This window comes from Trichechus manatus, unplaced genomic scaffold (genome assembly GCF_000243295.1).
Source record: "Trichechus manatus latirostris isolate Lorelei unplaced genomic scaffold, TriManLat1.0 scaffold00022, whole genome shotgun sequence".
In the NCBI taxonomy this organism is placed as follows: Eukaryota; Metazoa; Chordata; class Mammalia; order Sirenia; family Trichechidae; genus Trichechus; species Trichechus manatus.
In genome coordinates this window covers 7,096,438-7,119,592 of record NW_004443958.1, presented here as the reverse complement: position 1 = coordinate 7,119,592, position 23,155 = coordinate 7,096,438, and the positions used below count along the sequence as shown (strand labels likewise).

The window sequence follows — 23,155 nt, the reverse complement described above, 5'->3', positions numbered from 1 at the left end:
GGTATCACCCTGTCGAAAGCAAGGGAGAATGAAGAAAACTAAAGACACAAGGGAAAGACTAGTCCAAAGGACTAATGGACCACAACTACCACAGCCTCCACCAGACTGAGTCCAGTAAAACTAGATGGTGCCTGGCTACCCACTACCAACTGCTCTGACAGGGATCACAATAGAGGATCCTGGACAGAGCTGGAGTAAACGTAGAACAAAATTCTAACTCACAAAAAAAAGACCAGACTTACTGACTTGACAGAGACTGGAGAAACCCCAAGAGTATGGCCTCCAGGTATCCTTTTAGCTCAGTAATAAAATCACTCCTGAGGTTCACCCTTCAGCCAAAGATTAGACAGGCTCATAAAACAACACGAGACTAAAGGGCACATCAGCCCAGGGGCAAGGACTAGCAGGCAGGAGGGGACTGGAAAGCTGGTAATAGGGAACCCAAGGTCGAGAAGGGAGAGTGTTGACAGGTCATGGGGTTGGTAACCAATATCACAAAACAGTATGTGTACTAATTGTTTAATGAGAAGCTAGTTTGTTCTGTATACCTTCACCTAAAGTACAATAATAAAAATAAAATAAAATAAATTTAGCATGAACTTGTATCTGTTTAGGTTTTCCAAAGCAAGATACCAAATACAAGATGTGTTAAACTGGCAGAAGTCTATGAACATAAAGAAAAAGGAATTGAATATAAAATGTTTGCCAACTTTGTCCTTTCTAATTTTACAATAGCTTCAAGTATTGAGACCTAATTGGTTTCTTCAGCCTATCCATGATGAACATCACTCAGCCTTACATTTTGACATTCCTCAGTGCCATCTTTTGTTCGTTGCTTCATTTTGCAAAGCCTAAGATCATTTCTTCCAACTTCAATCATTTGTGTTTCCCATGATTTCATTTCATTATCATAATGAATTTTATCATCTTTAGCAAGTTGAACATATACTTGCTTTTGAGAACTGGACAGATTATTCCAGTTTTCATTTACAGTCTTCATCTTTGCCTGTGATGAAGCATCCTTATCTTCTTGGAAACTTTCAGATATAAAAATGTTATAAGCTGAGCAAGGTCTTTTTGGTCTTTCAAGCATTGTTAACTCTCTTTTTTATTAATGTTTTCTTTTTCAAATGTTTTTGCATGATTTCCTTTTTCATAGATACGATCTGACTTGGAGTTAGCTGTTCTTGAATTCTGTTTATCCCTTCATTGTATGCCTGCCAGTCCGCCCTGTAAGCATCTTCATGTTTTCTTTTTCCTCCTAAGTCAGAAAGTTCCCTCCACAGCTGGGCAATTTTAAAAAATAGTTCTGAATTTTTCTCTTCTGGGTTCTAAGCTTTAAATATGGGTAGCTGTTCTGCAGAAAAGCGAAGGTGTGAACTCAGAGACTTCTTTGGGTAACTACCCAAAATGGATGAAAACCATCTCGGTACACAACACTGAACAGGAAAGTGCAGTCAGCTTCCCAGCCTGCGCACAGCTCTACTCCGACTTGCCAGGGCACTCAGCATGCCCCACTACGGGCAGATTACTCAATAAATAATTCAATGTCGCTAAATTGTACATGTAGAAATTTTTGAAATGGTGTATCTTTGGCTATGTATATTTTCACCAAAAAAAACAGGTCCTCCAAGGTTGAGAAGGGAGAGTGTTGACATGTCGTGGGGTTATTAACCAATGTCATAAGACAATATGTGTACTGACTGTTTAATGAGAAACTATTTGTTCTGTAAACCTTCATCTAAAGTACTGTAAAAAAAGATTTTTTTAAAAAAGTTCTCTCCCACAGCTAGGTAGTAATGTAACCTCCTATACTTTCTTCTAAGATTCTTACTTCTTTTTTTCATCTACTATCTTTAAGTCTTTAAGCAGTTGTAATTTATTTTTGTATATGGTATGAGATGGGTCTCCCACTTTATTTTCTTCCAGATGAATTAAATGTCAGCTGTGTCATAATCATTCATTAAACAAACCATCTTTTCCCCAATAAAATAAATGCCAACTTTGTCATATATTCAAAAGTCATAAGCATTGGAATTTATTTTAAGATTCTCTATTCTGTTGCAATGATCTATTTTTCTATTCATATGTCAAAGCTTTAGAGCATTTTTTAATACCTGTCAAGGCAATATACTTATCATACTTCTTTTTCATACTTTTCCTGGCTATTTTGTTAATTATTATTTCACAAGATCTTTTATGAAATACAAAAAAAACTTTTCTTACAATTATAATTGGAATTAAATTAAAATTTCATATTATTTTGGGATAATTGATATTTTTACCTATTATAATCTAGGAATATATCTTTATTTTCTATCTATGTAAGTGTTTTGATAAGAAGTCATAGTTTTCCTATTAAGTCCTGATGCTTTCTTTGTTAAACTCATTTTCAAGTATTTTTCTTTTTGCCACCATTATGAATGGGATATTTTACTAGTTTTAGTTCTTGTTCCCATTATTATAGAGAAAATCGATTGCTTTTTGTGTTTATCTTGTATCCAGTCACCTTACCTAATACTCCTATTAATTCTTATTAATGTACTAGAATCTTCTTGATTTTCCAGGTATACAAGACTGTCACTAGTAAAGAGAAATATTTTTATAATTTGTTTACCAAAATCTTTGATGACTGTTTCATTTTAATTGAAATGATTTTAATATTTGACCATTTAAAATGATATCTGTAATTACTTTGTGTTTTTGAGGATAAATGTTTCAAATTTACTAAGTTATTTGACCATTATTATTGTATATTTTAAAAATAATTTCCGATAATAAGAGGTTGGGAGGAATTAAATGTCTACTTCTCCACACTCTTGATACCAGATTGTATATTACAATGAAAATAACCATGCATACATTTATTAGCAAGCAGGAACCAAAACAGTCAAATATCCAGTCTTTTTAAACTCAGTGAAGTACCAGCATCTCCTCAACTTTAAAAAACTCCAAAGAGTACCTTGACTCAAAGGTTTAACCCTGCACAAATGAAACAAATATTCTGATGGTAGGAGAAGCTAGACTTCCGATCAAATCAGGCAAGGAACACAGGCTCAAATGGGATTATAGACTTAGGAGTGTACTCTGAAGATGTCAGGTGAAGAACTGAGGCCTCTTGCCAGAAGCCATGTGAACCAACCATCCTAAAAGTGAATCCTCTAGCCCCATTCAAGCCCTCAGATGACTGTAGCTCCTGCCAATATCCTGGCCTCCTGAAAGACTCTGAACAAGAATCATCCAACTAAGCTGCTCCCAAATTCCTGACCACAGAAACTGTGAGATAGTATGTTTGTTGTTTAAGTCATGAAGTTTTTGCTTAATTTGTTATGCAACTGTAGCTAACTAACACAACATGTATAATGATATACTTGCTTTTTACTTTTTCCATCTTCATTCAGTATTTTGACATTTTTCCTTTTTCTTTGATATTAGTACCTTATTTGTAAGTAGAACTACTTACTAACTAATTAATTAATTTCATAATTAAGAACTACTTATTAATACTGTACTTTGATAGTCTACTAATGGCTCCCTTCCCCTTCCTGGCAGCTAAAATCAAGCCCATTATTTCTCTATTAATTTTAGTTCAAAAAAATCCTCACCAAGATGCTCTATACCTCTCCCGCTTTCCCCCATCTCCCATGCACTTCTTAGGATGAAACTTATGATTACTTGCATTTCCCCATTCTTCCTATCCCCACTCCCAGATGACACTTCACCTAAGCCACCCCTCATATAACCCACTCTTATATCTCTTCAAATTTGTGTGTTGTTAGTTATGGTCCATTCTCCAGAATTTCCTTCCTATAGAGTACTTAGATGGTATATACTTGGAATCCATGCACATCTAGAAATACTTTTCTTTCATTAAGCTAGTGAAATGCCATTTTGGCTGCTCATGGGGTCCATGGTTGCACTTCTTTTTTTCTAAGTAGTTTTCTTTAAGTAGTTCTGTGGTGGGTTAGCTCTTTGTTCTGCAGATAAGAAGTCCAATGCCAACCTTAATCTTTGAAGAAAACTTAAAAATAATTTCTTCTTCCTAGCTGGAAGTTATGTTTCCTCTGTCCTTGCAGTCAAAGAACTTTATTGGGATTTGCCTCAATGTGCCTCTCCTCCCCCCAGTTCCCCCTGAAACTCAAGGACTGCTTCAGTCAGCCCATTGAGATCTTTCTTCAGTTTAGGAAATTTTTCTTCTATTATTTGTTTGATTATTGCCTTTATGCCAGATATTCCTATTTTTACTTCTGGAACTCTTATTATTTGCATGTAAAATTTCCTGTAAGTTTCATTTTTTCCCCAGTGTTTCTCTCTCTTTGCAGTTTGACGAGGTAGTCTCTGAATTTCTTCTAATTTACTTTCCTGGCCTCTTATTTGGACGTAAGGACCATTGTTTCAATTCATCCACTGATATTTTAGTTCAACAATAATGTTATTTTGTTCCCAGAGTCATTTCTGTACTGTAATTGAATCTCCTTATCTGCTCTTATTTGTTATTGTTCTAATTGCTGTCCACATCGTCCAGCAGCTCTCATGTTGGCAGGTTTACTTCTTGTTCTGCCTGTTCTTTCCCCCTCTGGGCAGTGGGACCCCTTGGGTGTGTTATTTCTTTTTGTCTGCTCATTTGGGACCAGGTGCTGGACAAGCTTAAATGGTATGATAGACTCTGCTGCTGTAGGAATGTAGATGTAGCCAAGCAGGTTTTCAGGCTTCTGTCAGATCATGAGGAAATCTCTCTGCTCCTTGGTCTCTTCAAGCTTTCTAGTCTCAGTGGTGAGAAGGACTGAGCAAACTTGCTCAGTGTTTTTCTCAGCTGCAGATAAATGACAGACCAACATCAACCCTCACCAGGGATCCAGAGTCTGGGCCAACCTCTCCCCACCCTATGGCTGGTTCAGATCTTCACCCCAGGCCTCTTCTGTGTTGGTCCCCAGGCTCTCATAATGTTCATGTGTGTGAAATTCCTGCAAGAGCAGTCTCAGTTGCCTTCTCCAGGCCCTGGCTGCCTTCTAGTCCCAACAGCTATCAGATTCACGAGAATGAAGGACTGAAGTTGAATTTAGAAGTGTAGGAGCAGGAGGATGCTTTAGCCACCATCTTCTTAGCATTCTTCTCTGTCTTCAGAATCTATTCTCTGACTAAGGTGTGATGTTAATCTGTGTCTAACATATGGTGCTAGGCAACACCCAACCCCCAAGCATCTATTTACATCCTCTTACTCACTGCAAGCAGAGCATTTTTGGATTTTGTCTATAATTCGAGTATTTCTGATACAAGCCATATTCCAAGGGCAGTGACAGCTGTTAGTGATGTATGAGGGGGTCAATACAAAACACCTAACTTTTCCTGGCCTCAGTTTTGAATCAAATGAAAAATTAAACAAAAAAGAGAAGAGCAGATGGAGATGAGAGTAGTGCCTTAATTACTGATTTCAGAACATGCATTAAGTGTTGTGATAGCTAGTTTGTAAAAAAGATCCCCCCTTTGACCACCTCTTGGTACTAACATCCTCGTGTAGCCCCACCTCCCCCCCTTATGAAATCTTGGTTTGTCCTATTTCTCACTTGTAACCAACACAAGATAGCAGGAGAGAGGCTGTGTCTTTTTTGAGTCTAGGTCAAAAAAAACCTTGCAGCTTCCACCTTGGTGGCCTGGAATGCTTGCTCTGGGGAAAGCCAGCCACCAGGTAAGATGTCCAACTACTCTGAGACCACCATAATATGAGTAAGCCCAAGCTAGCCTTGGAGTGGCCATGTGGAGAGGGAGAGATGCTCAGCTAGTCCTAGGTGCTGCAGCCATCCCAGCCCTTAAAAAAGATATGTCCTTGAAAAAACCATCCTGAAAGTTCTGGCCCTTGCAGATGTGATGTGGAGAAAAACTGAAGAATTCAGCTGATGGACAGAGTCAAGGCCCCAGATACATGGCTCCCTGCAAGTCACCCCAGTGTATCTCCAGCTTTTAAGTGAATCTGATTAAGGCTCAGTCATCATAGAGTAGATATAAGGCCATTTTTGCTGTGTGCTGCCCAAATTTCTGATCCACAAAATATTGAGGTTAATATAATGGTTCTTGTTTTATGCCACTAAGTGTTGGGGTAGTTTGTCACAAAGCATAGATAACTGGGAAAGAAATGCAGTAACAATGGGCTTCCTCTTACTCACTCTGGCACAGACAGCCCTAGACAATCACAGTCCCCCTAAGGTGGATGCTGCCCCAATATAATGACAGGCACAGGGGAGCAAATCAACACATACTCTTTGAAGGCAGACTGTCTTCCATGAGAATTAGGAAAGACAGGGGTTGAGATACTCATGGCAAGTTCCTCTCATAAACTTACCAATCCTTGCGACTAGGAAGGTCAAAAAACAAACCAAGATTTCAAGTGGGGAGGCTTGGAGTAGCCTGGGCAAGGGATGTTAATAACATAGCAGGGGAGACGGTGAGCAGATGGTTGGATTTAGTATATATCTTCATTAGTAGGTAGGAATTTGGAGTTATCAACATTCTGGTAATAGTATCGATTTGATCATATGACTCCCAGACTGGCCAGATTGGCACTGTGGTATTTTATACGAATTAGCAATATATGAGGCATGAGTTATATTGTCAGAGAAGTAAGTTACTTACAAACACTACATTATAAAAAGTCTTGCACCTGCTTATAAGGTAACTTCAGTGTATACGTATCAACAATCAGAAAAGACTGTTAAGTTCCCTAGTAAGGAATCCAACTTTCAGAAATAACTATTCAAGCATTCAAGTAATATTATCAAAATCTCTACTAGATGATTGATGATAAGATGATTGATCTTAGCAAAATCTCTACTAGATGACTGATATGATTGACCTTATCAAAATCTCTACCAGATGATTTCTAAAATTCTACGGAATCTTAAAAATAAGTTTTCATTGGTGAGATGGTAATGCTCAAGATACATGATTCGCCAGAAAGTTTATATGAGCCCAACACCCCAGAATAAACAAGATGTTAAGAGAAGCACTCAAGATCTGGGGACGCATTAGGCCCCATGTCCCCTACTTCACAAAGGACTCTGTCTCCAGACTTGACAAGAAGATTGACTTATTTTATCATCAAGATATTGTTTGTCTACCTGGAGTAAATTTCCTTGATGTAAGGTGATCGTCATTGTGCTTTGTTCCTAATAAATGTCTGGATGTTTGGCTTTTATTATTAATATATCGCCTGATAGCAAAGAAGTGGGGTATAGAAGACTGGGCCTCCACCTACCCCGATCACAAAAGACTACTGTTTACCAGAAGAACTAACAAACGTGAACTGCCAAATTGTGTGTCACAAACCGTCCCAGCCCAGGGATTAGTTTAGCCCCATCTCCCTTAGCAAAGCATAGGTGCACCCCTCCCGCTTCAGTGTACAAGCCTCTGTTAATTTTAGGGGCTCCTGGGTGACATGAAACTTCATGGCAAGGTCTCTCAGTTAACCTGGCTCCTTCTCTACTTTCCCACAATCCTTTGAACTTTTTTAATCTGGGGAAAAGGCCTTTTTCTCTTTTCAAGTTTCACAAGGGACATTTCTTCTCTCCTCTTCTTGCCCCACTCATTCTCCTCTGATTTTTTGTTTTGTTCTGCACATTAGAACTTTATGGCCCATTAAACCGAAAGCTGGGATCATTAGCAATTGAAAAATGTGGGTTCCTTTTTCCTTTGCGGGCAGGAAGAGCTTAAAGTTTAAACTTTCCCTGAAGGTGAAAGGGAATAATGTTTTTTTCCATCCTTCTAATATAGCAAGGAAACCCTGGTGGCACAGTGGTTAAGAATTCGGCTGCTAACCAAAAGGTTGGCAGTTTCAGTCCACCAGGTGCTCCCTGGAAACCCGATGGGGCAGTTCTAATCTGTCCTATAGGGTTGCTGTGAGTCGGAATCAACTTGATGACAACAGGTTTGGTTTGTTTTTTTTTTTTAGTTTTTAATACAGCAAAGGGAGGAGGGGAGAGCAAAAGGCATCTTTCCATATTGAAAATATTCTGATATTCAGATGCAGCCACAGAGTCAAATATGCAAAACATATGTCACAGGTGGCTACTAGTGATACCCCCAGACATGGGCAGAATTGCTTACTTCATGAGCAACCATAACTTTCATATCCCGAACCAATGGTAGTAAGATGTCAGAAATTAACTCTTTTGGAGCACCTAAGTGCTAGTCATTCAGAGAAAACCTGACGGTGGGTAGAACTGTTAACCTGATCCAAGTAAGGTGACCTGGACTTTGACTTGAGAGTAAGCAAGTCATCTGGGCTCAGCAAATGAAGTGAAGGTTAGGAGCTGACTGAGACAGGAGAGGGGCACTGAATGGGTGTGCCAAATACAGTTTCAGATGTTGAAAAGAGAGAACCCTGTTTCTAGGCATTAGAAGGCTGATGTTATTGTTGTTGTTAGTTGCCAAGTTGACTCTGCTAATGGAAACCCCATGTGCTACAAGTAGAACTGCTCCCTAGGGTCTTCTTGACTGCAGTCTTAACAGAAGCAGATCATCAGGTCTTTTCTTCTACTTATCACTGGGTGGGTTCAAATTGCCAACTTTAAGTTAGCTGTCTGTGCCATGTAGGGCCACAATCAGGGGAAGATCACCCAATAAGCAAGGTAAGCATGGGCTTAACTTGTGCTTACTTAGTAACCTGTAGTGAACAATCAAAGATGTGGTGAAACCCATGTAAAATTGTTCACTACAGATGATCTGGTAAGCAAGGTAAGCACTGTGCTTACCTTGCTTTTTGGATAATCTGCCCCTGTACAGAGCCAAGAAGACAGAACCATGTTCAACCAAAGTGGAGAGGATCAGACACAGTTAATGGTGCTTATTTCATTCTGCCTGGGGTTTTCTCTCAGTTTATGGTACAATGAGGTTAGTATGTGTAAAAGTAGAAGTGGAGGTACCTTCCCTTATATAAATGTGTCAATAAGATATATCTGGAAGGGTACATACTGGTACATCACTGGTAAGCATTATAAAGTAGGATTATAAAGCATTATAAAGTACGATCATGGATGATTTAAAAATATTTTTCTCCATCTTAAATATTTTGCAGTGAGCAGGTTAGCTGATTTTGAATTTCCCAGAAGCAGAGCTTAAGGCAAGGATTCTTCTGCAAATGCTTTATTGGGGGAGAGCTCTCAGAAAGAACTTGTAAGGAAATGAGAAGCAGGGAAGAGGAAGAAGCCAAGCAAGGAAGCTTGGCTTCAGTCTCATCCCAAAGGGGGCTTAGAATTCAATCTTCTCTGATGTTTTCCCCTGCCCTTACATTAATTGCTGACTATAGTCTTTAGCTCAGTCTGCCCTCTGACTACAGGTGGTGAGGATCTCCTTAAAGGATGTCAAGGAAGCCCTCAGGCTCTCACACTTTACTTTAAATTGGTGATAAAACCAGTTTGAGTTTGTTAATTTTCTCTCTTCAATGCAACAATGGTGCTCAGCTACAGCTGCCCAAATCCGAGGTTCTTACAATTAATATTTTCCCTGTATGTTACCAGGTGGAAACTCCAGGTATTTGCTCACTCAGCATGACTCATATTGGCCAATAAACGAGACCAAGGTGGAAGAACAAGAAAGCCACCTTTATTTCACTGTACAAGGAAAAGGAGTCGGAGCTGCTCCTGCCAAGACTGCTCTCGTCAAGGGCGGGCAGACAAGTATCAGTAAGTCACTGGGTGTTGGGGTGAGGATAAGCTTCTGGGCAAGGCATGAGCCATTAGCAACTAGCACTTACAACAGCTGGAGAATGGGTGTAATGACGTGGAAAGGGGGAGCTGGGCAGGGCAGCCAGAGTGTTTAGTATGTATGTCTTCTATAGCCAGACAAACAGCAATAAATCTGTAAGAAAGATTTATTATTTAACTACTGATATTTCATGCTGTACTTATCTACAATTAAAACCCAAGTACTACATAAACTCACATTCTCATCTTTCATATTCAAGAATCAATAGATACTGTCTAAAGTTGATAAATCAAAAAGTAGACTTATAAAAATATTTAGAAAAATCTAAATTAGATCCTAAAATTAAGCACTCAGATTATGAGTGGAAAATACAATTTCATACAGTTAATTAAGAAGATAAACACGATAAACATGGATAATCTTTTCCCTTGTAAATATCAAATCAAGTGGGAGTTATGAGAAATAATAGTTCTCAGGAAGAACATTGCAGAAATAGACTGAACTTCAGTTTCAACGTTTAATTAAAGACCATACTTCAGTCAGCAAGATATTAGTTTCCTTGTATCTTATCTGCATCTCTTATTGAGATTCCCTTTGAAAAATATCAAACACCTGTGTGAAATAAAAATGAATCAACAAGTTTCTCACCAACTGCTCGACCGCTGGTTAAAGAACCACGTGTACAGTATATGTTTTCATTAGGCAGTCTTTGACCAAATTAAAGTTAAATTAACTTGGCCTTCCTCAAAGATGACTTTTAGTCTAGGAGACATGCAAGAGGAATACTATTTTGTGTTAGAATGGAGGTAAATATATATTTATTTTTTTCGGTCCTGCTTTTTCCCCCTTTTTCCTTTATCATACTACTGAAGAAAACTGAAAGAAAAAAAAAAAAGCCTTGATTAGAGACGAAGGTGACTGTTAAACTGGCACTCAGGTCTCTCAAAAGCTACAATTAATCATGAATTACAGAGTCACCTTCTCCTCCTTTAGTCTGGTTCATTCCTTCATTTGACCAATATTAATGAACATCCTTGATGTGGCCCACACGGAAATGCGTGGTAAAGTTGCATCACTGGACAATACAGACATGCTTCCTACATAACTAGAGTTTAGACTGTGGGTAATTGGGTGGGTTTATGGCTGCACCTCAGTGTAAGCATGTTAATTAACTGGCGGCCACTGCTCAGGCCTCAATGCATACACTCAGGTCTGAATACCAAGGATGACATTAGCAGTTAGCATGGGAATATTTGTGTCTCTAAGTCTTATGGTCTTAACAGGCTGGCTAAATTCCTGGGGAATCAAGCTGAAATGAACTCAGAATGAATTTTTTTTTTTTTTTTTTTGTATTTTAAGAACTCATTGATATCATAAATCACTGTTAAGAGCTTGGCCCATGTAATCTTATGTTGGTTTTTCTGTAATTATACATTCACATACGTAAATATAACTAATTTGTTTCCTAAATGTTAGCATGCAATCTCTTGGACATATACTTTTATCTTTTTATAAGTTTTAGATTTACAGAAACATTGAGAATACAGACATTTCACATATAAGCCATACTCAATTTCCCCTAATGTTAGCATCTTACATTAGTATGGTAAATTTATTACAATTCATGAACCAATACTGATACATGATTATTAATTAAAGTCTACAGTTTACCCAGATTTTAGTTTTTAACCTAATATCCTTTTTCTGTTTTAAGATCCCATCCAGGATACCACATGGCATTTAGTTGTTGTGTCTCCTTAGGCTCCTCCTGGCTGTCACAATTTCTCAGCCTTTCCTTATTTTTGATGACCTTGACAGTTTTGAGGAGCACTGATCATGTATTCTGTAATATTTTTCCATATTGGAAATTGATGTTTTTCTCATGATTAGACTAGGGTTATGGGTTTTTGGGAGAAAGATCACAGAGGTAAAGTGCCATTTTCATCATATCATCTCAAGATTACATACTATCATCGTGATTTATGACTGTTGATGTTGACCTTGATCACATGGCTGAGGCAGTATTTGACAGATTTCTCTACTGTAAAGTTACTCTTTCTTTCCCTGCTATTTTTCATGCTGTACTCATTGGAAGTCACTATGAACAGCCCACAATTAAAGAGTGGGAGTTATGTTCCCCCTCCTTGAGGGAAAGATATCTACATAAATTATCTGGAACTTGCCTCTTTTCCATCATTTATTAATTTATTCAATAATTTATTTATATCACTATGAACCCATGAAGATTTATTTTATACTTTGGGTTATAATCCAAACCTACTTTATTTCTTTTGTTGCTCAAATTGTTCCAGTTTTGGCCATCGGGAGCTCTTTCAGTTGGCCCTTGTGCTTCTTTGACATAACCCACCAATGCGGGTTTGTTTGTTTTAAGTTAGCATATACTTTTAAATCAATTAAATAATCATCATTCAGCACTGTTTGTTCACTTTTATCCATCATTTATAACACTTTGCCAAAGAGAATTTGAGATCATTCACAGTAAAAAGTACAACGTGATAATTACATAAAAAAATTAGTAAAAAGAAAACCCACACAAAGATATATACTTTATAGATAAATGGTTCTTAGCATTTTGGGGATATGGGTCCCTTTGAGAAGCAAATGAAAGTCACGGACCTAGGTTAACAGCACCTGATATTCAGAAGGGGAGATCCTTATATTTTGAACATGAGATCAAATGGATACAGAAATTGTTGTATTTGGTTTGGAAATTTCCAGCATCCAGGGCTATGCCAGCTATGGAAAGGGGTCCCTAGCCTCCCTAACTCCCCATTTCACAACTGACAATCAACTATAACTTCACACTAGAATTTACTACAGTGGAAAGCAGAAGTGTAACAGGATAACTTAAAACTACTTCTAGCAAATGTCTACTCTTAAAAGTCCCAGGGCACAAACCAGTCTCAGAGACCACAATCCCCTACCTAGTGCCCAGCCTCCATATTACAAGAACCAGCTTACCCATACCATCTGGAATGCTCCAGGCATCTAACCAGTTTAGTGCTAAGTCTACCCAATCATTATGTCAGAGAGAAGGGAAGTTCTTTCTTCACATGGTAGCTGGCCTAACTTATTTTCTGTTCCTGGGTTAACTTTTCTCCCATAGAGATGGCAGTCCCTGCAGAGTGTGTTCTAACACAAATGAGCCACACAAGACAATCACAACTGTCAACAGTTTATTTTCCCAAGTCAGGCTTATTTAGTTTTAAATGCCATTACGTTCGGACACTGACACCCAGTGGTTTGCTGGAACTGGTTCACATGAGCTTGTGAGAGCCAGATTTGCACACTGCTTCTTAACTATACATTCAGTGGAATCATGCTGGAAGCTTGAAATCAATGGAGAGTACTTACACCACAGAAACTGACAAATACTACAAATCAGAGCTCTTGTACCCAAAGAGCTAGTTTTCAAACATTTAACAGCCTACCATTGCTGACACTCTACTCCTAGTTTCATTGCACCAAATCTTACCCAATACCTTTTACACAATGTTTTATTGAGCACTGTCATGGATTGAATTGTTTCCCCCCAAAATACGTGTATCAATTTGGCTAGGCCATGATTCCCAGTACTGTTTGTTCATCATGGTCATCTGATGTGATTTTTCTATGTGTTATAAATCCTACCTTTATGATGTTGAGGAGATGGGATTAGTGGCAGTTACGTTAATGAGGCAGGATTCAATCTACAAAACTGGATTGTGTCTTAAGCCAATCTCTTTTGAGATACAAAAGGGAGACTTGAGCAGAGAGACATGGGGAACTTCATACCACCAAAAAAGCAGTGCCTAGAGCAGAGTGCATCCTTTGGACCTGGGGTTCCTGTGCAGAGAAGCTCCTAGACTGGGGGAAGATTGATGACAAGGACCTTCTTCCAGAGCTGACAGAGAGAAAGCCTTCCCCTGGAGCTGGCACCCTGAATTCAGACTTACAGCCTCCTAAACTGTGAGAGAATAAACTTCTCTTTGTTAAAGCCGTTCATTTGCGGTATTTCTGTTACAACACTAGATGACTAAGACAAGCACTACGCCCAAGTATTTCACATACACACTTCTCAGGATTTCCTTCACTTGACAGATAAGAAAGTGAAGTTTAAATGTCCAAAGTCACATAGCTAGTAAGTAGCAGATCTGGGGCTCAAACCCAGGCCTTTTTGACCCTAAAGTCTATGTATATTTATGTGTGTGTGATTCATACAATAGCATTCTTAAAGCCACTCACTACTCTAACATGACAAATATTGCATATATTCATATAAACTTGTGCATTCCTATACTTGTGCTGAAACAAAACCAAAAAACAAGTTAGAAAAGAGGTATTTCTCTCATAGTAATTGGTAAACCACCTCCACGCTACTTATTTTGCAAATTAATTTGAGCAAATCTTCATCATAAATCCCTTTTTGCTTTCTATTCCTCACCAGCTAAGAGTATTAAAAACTAATCCCAAATTATCTCATTTCATGTGAATTTCTTACCCCATTCTCCCATATTTCCTTTTACCACTGTTCTATTCTGCCTTTTATTCAAGGATCATTTTAAATGCAGATTGTCTTTTACGCTATACTGTGAACACCCAGTATAGTGAAAGATATTCACTATATACTCATCTTTTCTCTTCCCAGTTCCTAGAATCATGCTCTGTACAAGGTTGCTTCTCAATAGATAGCTGCTGCATTGAGATAAATTTTATCTCAGGTCTTGACCAAAAAGAGCTAAGGTGGTTGTTGTCAGCTGCCATCTAGTCAGTGTCCAACTCATGGTGACCCCATGTGTTACAGAGTAACACTGCTCCATAGAATTTTCTTGGTTGTAATCTTTATGGAAGCAGATCGTCAGGCCTGTCTTCTGCAGAGCAACTGGGTGAGTTTGAACTCCCAACCTTTAGTTTAGCAGCTGATCGCAACCATTTGTTTTACTTCTTTTATGGCCAACCTTTTCACCTTGCCACAAGGACAACCTACCACTTCCATATTCAACACTTACTTTTTTTCTGTAGTCATATTTCCATGCACATTTTTGGCATCAAATCACACCTAGGGCAGAAATACTATTGAAATGCTGGGCATCTTGTACGTCTACTTCAAACTACTTGCTGTGTCATGACCCTGCCCAAGATTTTCTGTCCAGTGTTGCTTCACTATCTCCCTGAAGAGAATTACACAGCTTATACCTTCTCTGAACACTGGTGTTGAATTGCCCGACACTCAGTATAGTTTGTATTATGGCAATGTTTTATCTCCTCCGTGTAAGGTTATAAATTGCTAACATGTATGTCTATAAATCTTCTGTAGTCCAAAGGAGGCATTATAACTCTTAATGCAAGTTTTAGTATATTCTAAGTCTGGGCAACAGAATCATAGAAACTGTATTTGCCATTAACCTTAACAGTAAATGACCTCGTTTCCACAAGTCCCCAAAGCATTAATCATTATATTCCACCACCATCTCCCACACTCCTTACCCCAAAATATTTTGCATGTTGCCATATTTTGTTTTCAGGCCATCTAGGACTGGAGGGTAAAAAGGTTCTTTAGAAAAGTATGCAGTAAACCATTAATCTGAATGTCTTGATGGCTGTCATAAGGGACAAAATTGTTTTCATTCCTTTTTCAGCCTGTTAATCTTACCTAGGCACCTTTGTACCAACCTACCTCATTTTTCTCCCATCTCAACCTTTATAGAAATTTTTTTTTGTTGTTAGAACTTTCACATTTCGAAGGCCTTACTCATAAATCATCTACTTAGGCCCACAATCATTTAATTTTCCTTTTCAGTTAACTTTCTCTAAGTAGTATAAATCAGATTATTACGTTATGTATTTGCATAATTTTCCCAAAGCAAATCAAAGCATTTCTCACAAACATGATCCCACTAACCATTCCACAGGTCCAGATATAAGATATGAGGGAAGAGAGATAATGCCATATAAGCATGCATTTTCTTCATATAGCTGATACTAGCTTTCTTCAAATCTTCAAAGCAAACTATGGTCTCTGAATTTATAAACCACACTCTCTTAGCCCACAGAGCTTGCAGCATAATTTCTGCCCTTACCCAATTATCCTCAACAACAGGAGAAAGGATTTAACTCCTTAACACTAGCTTGGTTGGTGAGAATGGGAGACAGTCTTAAATCTACAACCCTTTGCCACTCCTGTGTCCACAGGTTCTCGGGATCCCATGGTCTTCACCAAGAGCCCATCTGTAAGTGCAGGGAAACAATTTTAATATTAATAATTTATGTTTTAAGTTGAATGACAAAGTAAATGTGTTTTCCTTCAAGGTGTTTTTGGAATCTCTGTGGGAATTCAGTCAAAGTTGAAAACTCAAAACTTTCCGTGTATAGTAGACACCATGCCTTCTGGTAGCTCTTCTACAAGGAATAATCACTTTTCATTCTGTGGAATCTTATATTGAAAGAAGCCTTAGAAGCCCAACTCTTTACCCACAGCAGGAGTTTGTACTTGCAACATCCCCTGCTGAGAGAAAATCATCTCCGATATGAGGTCTTGACTTGGCTTGTAAGGCAGCCAATGCTGTTGTTAAAGAAAGAGTCCTTAGTGTTTAGACCATCATTTCATTGACTTAAAATCCGACTCCTTTTAACATTGATTCAGTCTCTTTTAGTCAATCAAATATTTCTTAAGCACCTACTTTTTGGCAGGTACTATGCCAGGCTCTGGAGATAACAGTGGTGAGTGCAACAGACACTAACCCTAACCCCTTGTAGAGTATATATTTAGTTTAGGATTATTCTCAAAGTGATCAGAGTGAGTTGATATCCTCTCTCCCACGACAGCCTCTTAATATTTAGGGTTATGATTAGGTTCCCTCAAGTTGTATCTCTTTTCTAGGCTGTGTATCTTCCATGTCTTCATCTGAAGTGTTTTACTGATCACTTCACACTCCCCAGTTGTTTCTTAGTGGTCATCTGAACAATATTTTGCCTAGAATGAAGCAAAATCCTCAAGTCTGATGATTACGGGAAATTGAGATTGATTCACTGGGCAGAGCCAGGAATTGTACACTTTTAAACACTTCCCCAGATGACAGTGATGCTCTGATTAATGTGAGACCACTACAAGGTGTCTGATCAGTGAAAAGGATGTGTGAATCCAAGGAGAATGCCAACGTGGTTTCCCGAAGATTCAACCAGCCAAAGCAGAACTACCCATTGTGCTGTATTCTTGCATGGTGGTGATGGGCTTTCACTGCCTTGGCCATGCCACTGCTTCTGAGCTAAAGAGCCCTGCTAGGTACAGCCACCCGTCTCAGCTCCAGACTCTCAATGCATCATACCCTCTGCCCAATCCTACTTTCTTTACTACCTCTAGCTATTGTTCCTGAGTGCACTCCCCAGTAAACTTCCTGAACATAAAATATCAGAGTCTGCTTCCTGGAGAGCCTGGTCTAAGGCAGGGACCCACAGGGACCCAGGCTGAATTAAGCTCAAGCCAATCAAGCTCTAGATCTGGGATGGCCTTTCACGGTTGTCCCACCCTCTGGCAAAGGGACCAGGTCTTTACACACCACGCTGTCCAGTCACTGGATGCTGGCTGCCCCTAAGGAGTGAGTGTGTCTTTGAGCAAAGCAGCTCTCTTCAGCTGGGAGCAAGTCCCAGCAGCTGAGGGAATGAGTGTGGGCGGCACACCACAGCATCCACTACACTCCCAGAGTGACTATGTACTGCAGAGCCCCCAAGTACCTGCATAGGACATGTGCGTAAGTGAAAATAAACTCTTTTTTTTAAGTCCTGAGATTTCATGGTTAACTCAGGACAGCCTAGACTATCCTGTCTACTAAACTCACTTCTTAACATTGTTGGACCAGCAGCATGAGCTGGGAACTTGTTAGAAAAACAAATTCTTAGGCTTATCCAGACCTACTGAACTAGAAACTCTGGGCATGAGGCTCAGAAATCTGTTTTAACTATCCTTCCAGGTGATTCTGATTAATGCTAAATTTGAGAACCACTGCTGTGACTCAAAGGAGCCCTGGTGGCATAGTGGTTAAGCGCCCAGCTGCTTATTGAAAGGTTGGCAGTTCAAATCCACCAGCTACACCTTGGAAACCCTATGGGGCAGTTCTGCTCTGTCCTATAGGGTTGCTATGAATCGGAATCAACTCGACAGCAACGAGTTTGGCTTTTGGTGGGCTCTAACTCATTTCCTTAATTGCCTAAACAATATCCCTGCTGTCGAAACCGAAGCTGTTGATCCTTTGAGTGTCTTTCTTGCTTCTAGGTGCCCGCACTACTCTTTATGTTCCTCTACTCATTTTCATATTGTATTGTATGACTTGTGTAGAAGTGTGTCTCTTCTCATAGACTATGGCCTCCTCCAGGGCAGGTGTTAGATAATCATACTCAATGCCTTGCATTGGTTCTAGCAAATAATGAATGCTCAATAAAATTATTCTATTATCAAGTATTTACTTTGCATATATTATTTGTCATGGATTTTTCTAGATTCTCAAAAAACTTCTACGTACTAATATATATACACCTGTGTATGTGTATATGTATGTATGTATATATATATGTGTGTGTCTGCATATATACATAGATAGATAAGATACACATGGGGCTATGGTGGTGCAGTAGTTAAGCATTTGGCTGCTAACCAAAAGGTCAGCAGTTCGAATCTACCAGCCACTCCTTGGAAACCTTTTGGGGCAGTTCTACTCTGTCCTACAGGATCACTACAAGTCAGAATCGACTCGACGGAAATGGCTTTGGGTTTTTTTGGGGTGTATATATATGTGTATATATATATACCAATAAAAGACAATTTCTAAAATCAATGCAATAAAGTGATGCAGATACTATGGCAGAATAATAATAGCAGTAATGATTTATTGTATGTCTGGCACTATTGTAAACACTTTACCTGTGTTAATTCATTTAATTCTCACAACGATCCTGTGAAGCAGGTACAACTATTATCATACCCGTATGTCTTAGTCATCAGTGCTGCTATAACAGAAATACCACAAGTGGATGGTTTAACGAAGAGAAGTTTATTTCCTCACAGTCAAAGTAGGCTGAAAGTCCAAATTCAGGGTGTCAGCTCCAGGGGAAGTCTTTCTCTCTCTGTCGGCCTCCTTCTCTTTGGTGTTCCCCTGGACTAGGAGCTTCTCTGCGCAAGGACCCTGGTCCAAAGGACTCACTCTGCTCCCGGCGCTGCTTTCTTTTATATCTCAAGAGACTGCCTAAGGACACAATCCAGTCTTGTAAATTGAGTCCTGCCTCACTAACACAAATGCCTCCCATCCTCCCTCGTTAACATCATAGAGGCAGGATTTACCACACATGGGAAAATCACACAATACCGGGAATCACAGCCCAGCCAAATTGATAGACACATTTCTGGGGGGACATAATTCAATCCATGACATCATAATACCCACCATCCTCGTATGTGACTTTGTGTTACCTGTTTCATGTCTCATTTCTTTTAATTACAGCATGTAGATTACTGTAATGGTATCTGCTCATAGGATACTATGAGAATTCAATGAGCTAACTTGGAAGAGGTTTATCACAATATCTGGCACATGGTAAGTGCTCAATAAATGTTGCTGTTGTTGTTAGGTGCAGTCAACTCCGTTCTGACTCATAGTGATCCTATGTACAACAGAACAAAACACTACCCGGTTCTGCACCATCCTCACAACTGGTGCTATGTTTCAGCCCATTATTGCAGCCACTGTATCAATCCATCTCGTTGAGGGTCTTCCTCTTCTTCACTGACCCTCTGCTTAACCAAGCATGATGTCCTTCTCCAGGGAATGATCCCTCATGATAACATGTCCAAGGTAAGTGAGACGAATTCTCACCATCCTCGCTTCCAAGGAACATTCTGGCTGTACTTCTTCCAAGACAGATTTATTCATTCTTCTGGTAGTCTATGGTATATTCAGTATAATTCACCATAATTCAAATGCACCAATTCTTCTTCAGTCTTCTTCATTCCTTGTCCAGCTTTCGCATGCATATGAGGTGACTGAAAATACCATGGCTTGGGTCAGGTGCACCTTAGTCCTCAAAATGATACCTTTGCTTTTAAACACCTGAAAGAGGTCTTTTGCAGCAGATTTGCCCAATGCAACACATCTCTGGATTTCCTGACTGCTGCTTGCATGGGTGTTGATTGTGGATCTAAGTAAAATGAAATCTTCACAACTTCAATCTTCTCTCCATTTATCATGATGTTGCTTATTGGTCTAGTTGTGAGGATTTTTGTTTTCTTTATGTTGAGATGTAATCAGTACCGAAGGCTGTGGTCTTTGATGATCTTCATCAGTAAGTGCTTCAAGTCCTGTGGCTACTACAGTGGACCCAGTAAAGAAGCAGTGGTCAGTTTCCCAATGTGAGGATGACAAGGAATGTTTCAAGAAAGAAGTTATGCTTGAGCTGAACTTTGTGATCATGGAGGAGTATTAACGTACAGAAGAGGAACAAATAAATGGAATATTCGAGGTCCCTTTTCTTAAATATATTTAGCTACATCCACAAACAAGAACTTTTTATTGTCTTCTCTTGTCAGCCCCAAATTCATTATTCTGGATGATAGCCTTGACTCCCCCAAATAAAGGTGAAGTCAAGTTATGTGTGACAGGAAGGAAAACTTAACATTAAAACAGAACGAAAAATAAACAGGAAAACAATTACAGACATTGGGTCTTCTAGGAAATATTTTCTGCCTAAGGAAAAATTGCTCTTTTGTTTGGCCATGACTTTTAATGAGATGTTTGGGTTTGAAAGGCAAGATCTTAATCCAGTCTGTGATGAGGAGGTTAAGACAAAGGTAACTAAAATGCAGGATTATATAAAAGATTGGCATTCTTCAGGGGTTGATGTTTTGATAACCGATTGAGCTGGGGCACAGAAAGTTGATAAACAGTAAATGTCTTAAAAATCAATAAAACCTTAGCCCAACAGATGACTCTCTGAGGGTGAAATTTTAGACAGTGGGTGCAGGGAAGGAGATATCAGTGCAAGGAACACTCAGATTATAGCTCCTAAAACAATCATCCTGCTTAAACAACCTTGTTTAATTTTCTGCTTGAAGTATCATATGAAGAAAATGTTATCCAGAGTTTTGGGAAATGACAGGAAGACCGAAGATCTTTCCTTCCTTTTTTTCTAATCTGAAAGAGTCATTGAGAAGCAGAATTTTGATACTATTAATCCATGGGAGAATTTCTTGGGTTCCCTATCACCAACTCATTTCTCAATAGATTAATGACTGGTGTTTGAATTATTCAGCACTATTTACATTCAGCAATTCTCCCCAACCTGACCTGCCTTCCTCTGAAAGGCTATATCATCAGGCAAGGGAAAAATCCATAATACTGGTCAATTGAAATGATTTTGTAATTAGCATAATGGGGTCTTCTATAATGCCATATTATCTGTGAGCATGATGAAAGATCTGGGATAAATCTGAGATCAAAGTGTAAAGTAGACCCCTTTTCGGATTTTTTGAAAAAAGTTGCAACCCCTTATGTTACATACATCAGAATGTCTACTGTTATCAGAAACATGGGGCTAGAAATCTTTGAATTACAGAAAACACAAAAAACCAAAATAGGCAGTGTGGTCGATTGTATGGATTTATATTAATGGCCCCAATTCATTACCTCTCCCTCTATTCACATCCTTTGCTATGTGACTTTGTAGTTCCATAAAAGAAGTAGAATAAATTTCTTTGCCCCCTAACTTTGGTTTTGCCATGGGCCTTGCTTTGGTCAACAGAGTAAGGTTACAGTGTGTCAGTTCTGAGTCTAGGTCGTACCAGTTGCCATTGACCTTGTATGTTTCTGTTTGTTCTCTTGAACTTCTGTTACTGTGATGAGAAGAGCATGCTCAGCCTTCAAGTACTACGATGAGGATGAGAGACAAGTGGATCAGAGCCACTGCAGGAAGTTGCCCTAACCAAGCCCTGTCTAGATGAGCCAACCCGCTGCTGGTCCACAGCTGTGTGAGAAATAAATGCATATTGTTGAATGGCATGGACGTGTTGTATCATTATGCAGCATTATTGGGCCATGGTTAACTGACATAAGAGGAGATTCATTCTTTGTCCCAATATGACTTCAGATGCAAATCTGAAAGTTAAAAAAATAATAACTGGGTTTAAACTTGAAATATACAAGAAACAAGGAAACCAGAAACGAAGACTAAGAAAAATAAATGGCTCCTTGAATTGGCTTTCACTTCAAAGATGATAACAGAGAATAATTCATTTCTCTCAGTGAAACTCTGGGACTACGGCTTGACACTTTTAATTAAAAAGACATTAAAAAATTAACACAAAACTCTTCCCACTTTGCTCTGGGGCAGCTCGTGAAAGACTGCTGCCTCGCTATCAGAATACATAATACCTATGTCCAGGCCCCTCTGCTTCCCCTCCTATAGGAGAGACTGTGAATGTTAGTGCCTCTAGTGCAAAACTTCCCTGTTGAGGCCCAATTTCCTCAGCACTGATAACACACAAACAATCTGGCAGAATGTATTAGTGGATGATTTCAAAGCACTCATCTTTGATCTTCTGCCATATTCCTGACAGAAATCATAACTATCAAAATATTTTTCACTACCAAGAATGCAGAGAAGTCTATTTGAAATGGTACAATCCTGTTGTAGCCACTAAAAAAACAAAAAACATAAAAATCTTGTGAGATACTGTGGGTCATAACTTCTAGGGCAGTACTTCTAAAACACTAAGATAGATAAAAACCACCAAAAGATCTTGTTAAAAAGCAGATTCTGAGTTAGTACATAGGAGGTGGTACCCGAGATTCCGAGTTTCTGCAAAGCTCCCCTGTGCAACTGCTGCTGCTGGCCCTGAGACCATATTTACTGTTATTCTTCATCTGTGAGCAATCCTGCAAAGGTGAAGGTATTCCAAACTTCAGAACTGGTTTTCGGCACTAAGTATAGTGCAGTGGAAAACTAGAGTCCACAGTCAATATAGCGAGAGTTCCTGGGTGGTACAAATGGTTAACACACTAGGCTACTAACCAAAAACTGGGGGTTCAAATCCACCCAGAGGTGCCTCAGAAGAAAGGCCTGGTGATCTACTTCTGAAAAAAATCAACAATTAAAAAACCTATGGAGGCCCAAAATCCATTAAATGGGGAAAAGACAGTCTTTTTAACAAATGGTACTGACAAAACTGGATGTCCATTTGCAAAAAAATGAAACAGGACCCATACCTCACACCATACACAAAAACTAATGCAAATGGATCAAAGAGCTAAATGTAAAACCGAAAACTATAAGGATCATAGAATAAAAAATAGGGTCAATGCTAGAGGCCCTATTACATGGCATAAACAGGGATACAAACCATAACTAACAATACACAAACACCAGAAAATAAGCTAGATAACTAGGATTTTCTAAAAATTAAACACTTAAGCTCATC

General features: G+C 39.0%; 1 pseudogene; it reads right to left on the bottom strand.

Annotated features, from left to right (window-relative positions):
• Positions 1 to 769: 769 nt before the first annotated feature.
• LOC101356453 (transcription factor A, mitochondrial pseudogene) overlaps positions 770 to 23,155 on the bottom strand; it is a 52,548-nt pseudogene continuing 30,162 nt past the window's right edge.